An 8,440-nucleotide genomic window follows, 5' to 3' on the forward strand; every position below is an offset into this window, starting at 1 on the left:
GGATGAGACATGAAATTGCCAGACAGAAAGAGTCACGGCAATGACACGCAAGGCTAGTGATTGACTCTTCCCTACAAACTGTTCACAATCAGATAAACAACCCTTTTCCTTGAGAGCACCATGCTTCAGAATTCCAATCTCTTGAGGTAGGAGCTACTTTTCTTTTCTTTTTTTTTTTCTTTTTTTTTTTTCTTTTTTTTTCTTTTTTTTTTTTTTTTTTTTTTTGACAGGCAGAGTGGATAGTGAGAGAGAGAGAGACAGAGAGAAAGGTCTTCCTTTTTGCCGTTGGTTCACCCTCCAATGGCCGCTGCGGCCGGCGCATCGCGCTGATCCGAAGCCAGGAGCCAGGTGCTTCTCCTGGTCTCCCATGGGGTGCAGGGCCCAAGGACTTGGGCCATCCTCCACTGCCTTCCCGGGCCATAGCAGAGAGCTGGCCTGGAAGAGGGGCAACCGGGATAGAATCCGGCGCCCCGACTGGGACTAGAACCCGGTGTGCCGGCGCCGCAAGGCAGAGGATTAGCCTGTTGAGCCACGGCGCCGGCCAGGAGCTCTTTTCTATCTCCCAAGTCCAGAAATAGATTTGTACATGTGAATGGGTGGGGCTGGCAGAAGGTTGGCAAAAGATAAAAGGAAGATTTGGGGCACTCTTCCCACCCCAAGTCTCTCTGAGAAAGACTAGAGCAGAGTACATTAAAACAGCAACTGCTGGGAAGGCAGTAAAATGACTGTACATATACATAAATATTGGGGAAACATAAAGACAGATAAATGAAAGAGAAAGTTGAATAGATAGATAGATAGATAGAGCAACAATGATTTTCCTATTTTCATAGGAAGGTTCTAGAAGTAGATAACCATTGCATTAATGGTACTTATCTGTGACCACTGAAAGTATATGATGGCTTACTTTATCTTATTTTGGCTTCTATAGAGCATTTAATTTTATAAGTCTCTGGGATAATCTTCTTCACTTATTGGGAGTCCCAGCTCTAAACTGCATAAAAAGAAGATTAAATCAAACCATGAGACCTCCTGGTATCTCGTCTGGAGAGTGGCTGGGCTTCTGCCGGCTTCAGAAGTGGGAGGGAAAGCAAGGCTGCAGAGGCACCCATTCCATCCCCAGCTTGCTCAGTAGTTGGTGATTAGAAGACCCTCTGCAACAGTGCTCTCAAAAAAAAGCAAAAACAAATAAATAAATCAAACATAAAGATGCTCCTCTTGATCCTAACAGAGAAACAGTGGGAGGATCAAAAGAAAAATATATCTGGGCACTTTCCTAAATGCTTTTATCATAAAGTTTAAACCTTTTAGGGTATATTTCTATAGAAATGCCTATTTTACTTAACAATTATCCCCTAAATATTTCCATATTACCTTCCTTTATTATTTTAATCATTTTTCTTAAAATGAGACTATAAAAATTACAAATGAATTGTTTTACTATAAGGGCAGTACTAGACTATACATTAATGGAATTTTAAATAAGAAAGACAATATTAACACCTAAATTCTACCCATCACTATCCCTACATGCCTACAAAGAAACAGGCTACTTTCTCTCCCAATTTTTATCCTACAGATGATTGCCAACTTGCATCTGAAATTAACTGAAATCAACAGTTGTTCTAAGCTGTTAAATTATAAACATTGCATTAACAATGACTTACTGACCTCAAACTCTATAAAATACATAATTAAATACAATGACCTCCTCCAGAAATGGCAAGATAAAGAACTGCTCTGTCAGGGCTGGCACTGTGGCACAGCAGCTTAAGCCGCCATCTGTAGGGTCAGCATTTCATATGGGCACTGGTTCAGGTCCCAGCTACTCAACTTCCAATCCAGTTCCCTGTTAATGTGCCTGAGAAACCAGCAGAGGATGACCCAGGTGATTGAGCCCCTGAATACTCATGGGCGACCAGGAAGAGGCTCCTGGCTCCTGGCTTCAACCTGGTCTAGCCCCAGCTGTTGTGGCCATTTGGGGAGTGAACCAAAGGGTAGAAGATATATCTCTCTCTAGCTCTCTGTCTGTAATTCTGACCTTCAAATAAGTAGGTAAATAAATCTTTTTAAATTGCTCTGTGGTAAAATTATTCAGAGATCTGATTCCTCACAAACAGTGTTTATCAGGTATCAGTGATGCGGTTCAGTGGGTTAAGTCACTGCTTACAACTGGTATACCACTTCAGAGTGCCTAGTTCAAGTCCCCATTGCTCCCTTCTGATCCACCTCTGCTACCCATGTGGGAGACTCACATGGAGTTTTGGGTTCCTGGTTCTGGGTTCCTGGTTTTGACCTGGTAGAGCCCTGGCTGTTGCAGCCATCTAGGAGAGTGAACCAGAGGATCAGTGGATGAAAGATCAGTGGATGGGAGCCCCCACTCCCTCGTCATTCCGCTTGTCAAATAAATAAATAAATAAATCTTGAAAAAATAAAAAAAAAACAGTATTTGAGTGTTCACCCTAAGGACTTGGGCAGAAAAGCTTATAGGTACCCACACTTGGTCACAGAGAGCAACATATTAATAATGCAAATGTTGTGGCAAATAGGCAAACTATATGGCTTCTATCTTCTACAAGCTAAAGTATACAAAGACTTTTTCAAAGTAGCCTACAAGGAGGCTGTGCATTTCAAGTATATTAATAAGCCTACTAACTTTGAACAAATCCCTCTGCTTCTTGAAAGGGTCACACAAAACAATGTTAAGAGCTCCCTTATCTCCACCTATCTGGGAACTCAACAGTAGAGTATGCCGGTATAAACCTCCAAGCTTCAGATTTAGATTCATGTTAAAGCAAGAACCAAGAGTAAATAGCAGATGAATAATGAATGAATGAGCACATCTACTACTGCATAAGAGGATTTAGATCTGAACATTATTCTGCTTTCTTTTAAGGACGAGGCTCAGGAATCCCAACATGCTAAATATTCAGACGTGTTCTCAGCAACTGTTGAGCTACGGTCATGGTTACATGGGTGCTCTCTCCATGTGAACCTGTTAAAATGACTATTATAAGGTTGTTACAGTGAAAATTTTCTTATTAAATAGATATAGTATAAATAGCTGCAAAAGATAAGCCTCTCAATCCCTGTGCAACAAACCAGGGGAGGTGTCTAGAATGCAGAGCAGGAGGCAGAGCCATGGCAGGCTCAGATTTCTTCCCCAGATCTATTTTTAAAAACCTCAGTGCAAATTCACTCCAAGGAGAATCAGTATTAAGGACAGACTCATTTACTTTCTGTTGATGAACACAGCAATGTGAACAGCTGATAAAAGTCATCTCTCTCTCTCTCTGCAAATGGGTGCCAAGAACCTAGCTTTGAGTTTGAGCTCCAAATTTTAAAACCATCCTGTTTACTAATGCAACTATAGGTTTGTTGCCACTGCACTAGGCTAAATATATAGGTGACCTGGTTCAATCTTTGTTTATTGTCTTAGCAGGACTGTCAAGGAAACACATTCCACCTATCAGAAAATATGTTCCACACGACGCCCGTTCATGAAATGAATACAATGGGAAGTGATATGAGTATTTCTGGAAAAGTATCAAAAATCCTTAGCAAATAAGTTCTCAGCATGAGCACCTTGAGTGTAGATTTTGAAATCCAGCTAAGCACATGTTGGCAGCAGACTTTCCAGCTCCCTTCAGCTGAGGCTCTGCAGAAAAGGCTGCTCAGGGCCCATTGGCAATGATTCAGTGCTGGGGTCATTTTCAGGGAATTTCTTTAAAATCAAAAAAAGATTTATTTATTTATGTGAAATGCACAGTTACAGAGAGAGGGAGAAACAGAGAGTTCAATCTTCCATCCACTGATTCACTCCCCCTATGGCAGCAATGACTAGGGCTGGGCCAGGCCAAAGCCAGGAGCCAGGAGCTACTTTTGGGTCTCCCACATGGGTTCAGCAGCCCAAGCACTTAGACCATCCTCCACTGCTTTCCCAGGCACATTTGCAGGGAGCTGGATCAGAAGTGGAGCATTTGGAACTCAAAATTGTGCCCATATGGGATGTTGGCACTACAAGTGGTGGCTTTACCTGCTACACCACAACTCCAGCCCCTTAGAGAATTTCTTATTCAATCTCCATTTTAGCCAATCTTGAAGATGGTCACATAGGATATGGCACTGATTACAACTCTCCATTCTAGCCCTACAACTTGTTTTTTAAGCCATTAAGCCTATGGATAGAACCACAGGCATGAATTGCAGGCCCAAGGCAAAACAAAAATATTAAAAACTTCCTGAGAGGCCGGCGCCGCGGCTCACTTGGCTAATCTGCCTGCGGCGCCGGCACCCCGGGTTCTAGTCCCGGTTGCTCCTCTTCCAGTCCAGCTCTCTGCTGTGGCCCAGGAGTGCAGTGGAGGATGGCCCAGGTCCTTAGGCCCTGCATCCACATGGGAGACCAGGAGAAGCTCCTGGTTTCTGATCAGTGCAGCGTGCCAGCCAAGGCAGCCATTTGGGGGGTGAACCAACGGAAAAATAAAGACCTTTCTCTTTGTCTCTCTCTCTCTCTTACTGTCTAACTCTGCCTGTAAAAAAAAAAAAAAAAAAAAAAAAAAAAAAAAAAAAAAAAAAAAAAACCCCACACACACACACAAAAAAAAAAACCCACTTCCTGAGAATTTCAAGACAGCAAAAGCAAATCGGTAGACCTCCACAGAGTTCTAACAGGGTCCTATTTGCCTGCATAAGTTGCACACCCATAAAAACATCCCTACCTATAGAAATGCTATTCACTTCTCATATAACCAGTCATATGCAGCCTACAATTCTCTCCCTGTATCCAATGCAATTCCCTGATCATTCCTTAGAGAAAGAGGGAGGGACAGTCAAGAATCCTTGGCAAGGACAGGAATTTGGCTCAGCAAGTAAGCCACCACTTGGGAAGCCCACATCCCATATTTGGATGCCTACATTCAAGTCCCAGCTCCACTTCTAATTCTAGCTTTGTGCTAATGCACACCTTGATACCCAGCAGGTTGATGTCTCAAGTAGTTGGGTCTCTACCACCTATGTGTGACACCTGGACTGAATTCCAGGCTCCTGGCTTCAGTCACAGCTGTTGCTGTCATTTGGGGAGTGAGCCAGCCGGTGGAAGATCTCTCTGTTTGTGTATCTCTTTATCTTTCTGTCAAATAAATTTTTAAAAATTAAAAAAAAAAAATCTGGGGCTTGCGCCATGGTGCAATAGGTTAATCCTCTGCCTGTGGTGCCGGCATCCCATGTGGGCACCAGGTTCTAGTCCTGGCTGCTCCTCTTCCAATCCAGCTCTCTGCTATAGCCTGGGAAAGCAGTGGAAGTTGGCCCAAGTCCTTGGAACCCTGCACCCATGCGGGAGACCCAGGAGAAGCTCCTGGCTCCTGGCTCCTAGCTCCTGGCTTCAGATTGGCGCAGTTCCAGCCATTGCAGCCATCTGGGGAGTGAACCAATGGAAGGAAGACCTTTCTCTCTGTCTTTCCCTCTTATTGTCTGTAGCTCTACCTCTCAAAGGAATAAATAAAATCTTTTAAATAAAAATTTAAAAAAAAGAATCCTTGGGAATATATTTTGTAAAGAGAAGCAAAGAACACCTACTCTTATTAGCCCCATTTCATTGAGTTCACTGCCAGGTTTGTTTAGGCCTTGGAGTGATCGGCCACAGCACATGACACTCACCTTTAATCTTTGCTGTAAATTATTTTTCAAACATAAAATATTGCCTTAAGCATAATAGTATCAATGTTAACACTCATAATACAAAAAGAAAATTGAAAGGAGAAATGTCAGCTTTTTTACTCAGAAGTATAATTTTATAAAACAGCTACAGGAGTTTAGACATGAAATATAAAATATGATACTAGAATAGGCATACTTCCATTGGTATTAATAATTAGCATTCTGCATTTAACCAAGAATGATTAGGAATGATTGGTTTAAATTAATCCTGCAGCGTAACGGATTCAAAATCACTATAAATAATGTAAAGGTTTTTCATTATTAATATTTCTTTTCTCTTTAAAGCCTAAATTTCCCCAAGATTCTGAAGATGGGCCCATGTTAATGGACCTGGTCTGAATGCCCTATCTTTGTGCACCATCTCCAGAACATTGCTTACTGTTCTCTAAGAGTAAATAACACAAAGAAGCAAAAAGCTGGAGGGAAAGAATGAAAAGCAAATGGACATCCCTTGATTTCTGGGCAAGGTTTTCCTTTAGCCCAGTTTGTGATTTTAACATGCACAGCGAGCGCCACCTATAGAACCAAAAATGAAAACCACTGCTGAGAGCAAATAAGCTCTGCAACAATCGCATTGGATCAAATGTCACAAGGAATGACTCAGCACTTCAGCAGAAACCGCGGGTCTTCGTTCAGTAGGCCACAGGAACTCACTCCAATGAGCCTCAGCACTGAGCCACCAAAGATTTACTGGAAGGGGAAAATGTGATTTATTTTTCAAAGCCACTTCTAAGGCTTAATCCCAGCCTATTACCAGATAAAAACAAAAGAGAAGCAAGCCTAACAATTTTATCAGAGAGACAAAGATTACTGAGCCTTTTATTTTAACCAAGGGCTCCACTGCTTCTGCTTTTCCTCTTTAACTTATTAGTTTATATTTTAAAGTATTTTGAGGACACTTGCTTTCTGCCAAGGACTTCAAAATAAAATACTCTGTCCCCCAGGAATATCACATCTAATTGGAAAGACACACAAATAAGGACACTTCAAAAGTTTGCAGATGAGCCAACATTGTGGCTTAATGGGTTAAGTCACCATTTGCAACACTGGCATCCCATATAGCAAGTGTCGTTTTAAGTCCAGGATACTCCCTGCCAATGCACCTGGGAAAGCAGCCGAATATGGTCCCTTCCACCCATGTGTGAGACCTGGATGGAATTCCAGGTTCCTGGTTCAGCCTGGCCCACTCGCAGACATAGCAGCCATTTGGGAAGGGAATCAGTTGATGGAAAATATCAATATCCCTCTCTCTTTCTCTCTCTCTCTCTCTGACTTCCAAATAAATAAAATAAATCTTTAAAAAAATAAAGCTTGTAGAAAATGGAATTAAAAGTTTGTTTTGGTGCAAAAAAAAATAGAAATCCATGCATAATACACTTTCCCGTGAAGTTTTTGAAGATTCTTCTTATGCATGGATTTCAAAACTGTTTGCACCTAAAAATGAACTTTTTGAAAAACACATAAAGAATAGAAAACAATATAGGAATTATTCAATTTAACTGTTTAAGGTAAAGCTGCCTCCATATATAGTTTAAGTGTGATCTAAAGATTTCTCCAGACATAGTGAACTACAACCTAACTTGGTGCATATAAACAGACTGTAACCTATTCTTGTAACAAACAGCCTAGCTTTGGTGAACCACAGTTAGCCAGCTATGCAAACCAGCTTCACGTAAGGCAAACACTAAGCTCTGAGCAAAATGTCTGCCCTTGTATTTCACTTCCTGTGTAGGTCCTTTTTCTGCCTAGAAATGTTATCCAGTCATGCTTGGAACCTATTCTGGTTCTGAGGATGCCCAGTTAATCAACTGTCCCTTGCTCATTTAAATGTTGATGAAATCATTAATGAATGCCTAATGTTTCATTTTTAACATAATAAGACTCATGGCATAGGGGAAAAGTGTATGCAGTTGAGGGAGAAGGTATTTCTAGCTGGGCAGATCAAAGGTATATGGAAAAATGGTTTATGAGCTGCACTTTGAAGAAAAAAACTGCTTTAGAAGTAAAGATTGAGACAGAAAGCAAAATGTGGGAAAATACAACTTGTGTAAGGAAAACGACAGAGTCCAGAAAGCAAGCAAAGAGACACGTGCTTGAGAGTTCACCCTGAGGCCAGATCATAAAAAATCTCAGGCAGAATAATAAAATAGGAAGCACTTACATGATGCTTGCAAGACATTTGCTTCCCATAGATTAACACGTGTCATTCTCAGAACTGCCATCATTAGGTAGGTCTCCTATTGAATGTCTTGGTTTTATAGATAAGAAACAGAGACACGGGGCTAGTGCTGTGGCGTAGTGGGTGGAGCTGCCGCCTGCAGTGCAGGCATCCCATATGAGCGCTGGTTCTAGTCCTAGCTGCTCCACTTCCAATCCAGCTTTCTGCCATGGCCTGGGAAAGTAATGGAAGATGGCCCAAGTCCTTGGGTCCCTGCACCTGCATGGGAGACCCAGAAAAAGCTCCTGACTCCTGGCTTCGGATCGGCAAAGCTCCGGCCATTGAGGCCAAATGGGGATGGAACCAGCAGATGGAAGACCTCTCTGTCTCTCCTTCTCTCTCTGTGTGTGACTCTGACTTTCAAAGTAAATAAATAAATCTTAAAAAAAAAAAAAAAAGACAGAAACACTTGCCCAACATCACATACCTAGGAAGGTCTGAACCACAATCATGACCACTGTTATCCAATCAAGATGAGTCTGTTTGCCTGTGCTCATTGGAAGGCCA

At 41.8% G+C, this 8,440-nt stretch overlaps 1 non-coding gene across 1 annotated transcript; it reads left to right on the plus strand.

The window, feature by feature from the left end:
* The first annotated feature begins 1,026 nt into the window (after positions 1–1,026).
* LOC133776434 (small nucleolar RNA SNORA7) lies at positions 1,027–1,165 on the plus strand. Its single transcript, XR_009868381.1, has one exon. It is a non-coding gene; the product is annotated as a small nucleolar RNA SNORA7 (small nucleolar RNA).
* The last annotated feature ends 7,275 nt before the right edge of the window (positions 1,166–8,440 follow it).

Source organism: Lepus europaeus, chromosome 17, assembly GCF_033115175.1.
Source record: "Lepus europaeus isolate LE1 chromosome 17, mLepTim1.pri, whole genome shotgun sequence".
Classification (NCBI taxonomy): domain Eukaryota; kingdom Metazoa; phylum Chordata; class Mammalia; order Lagomorpha; family Leporidae; genus Lepus; species Lepus europaeus.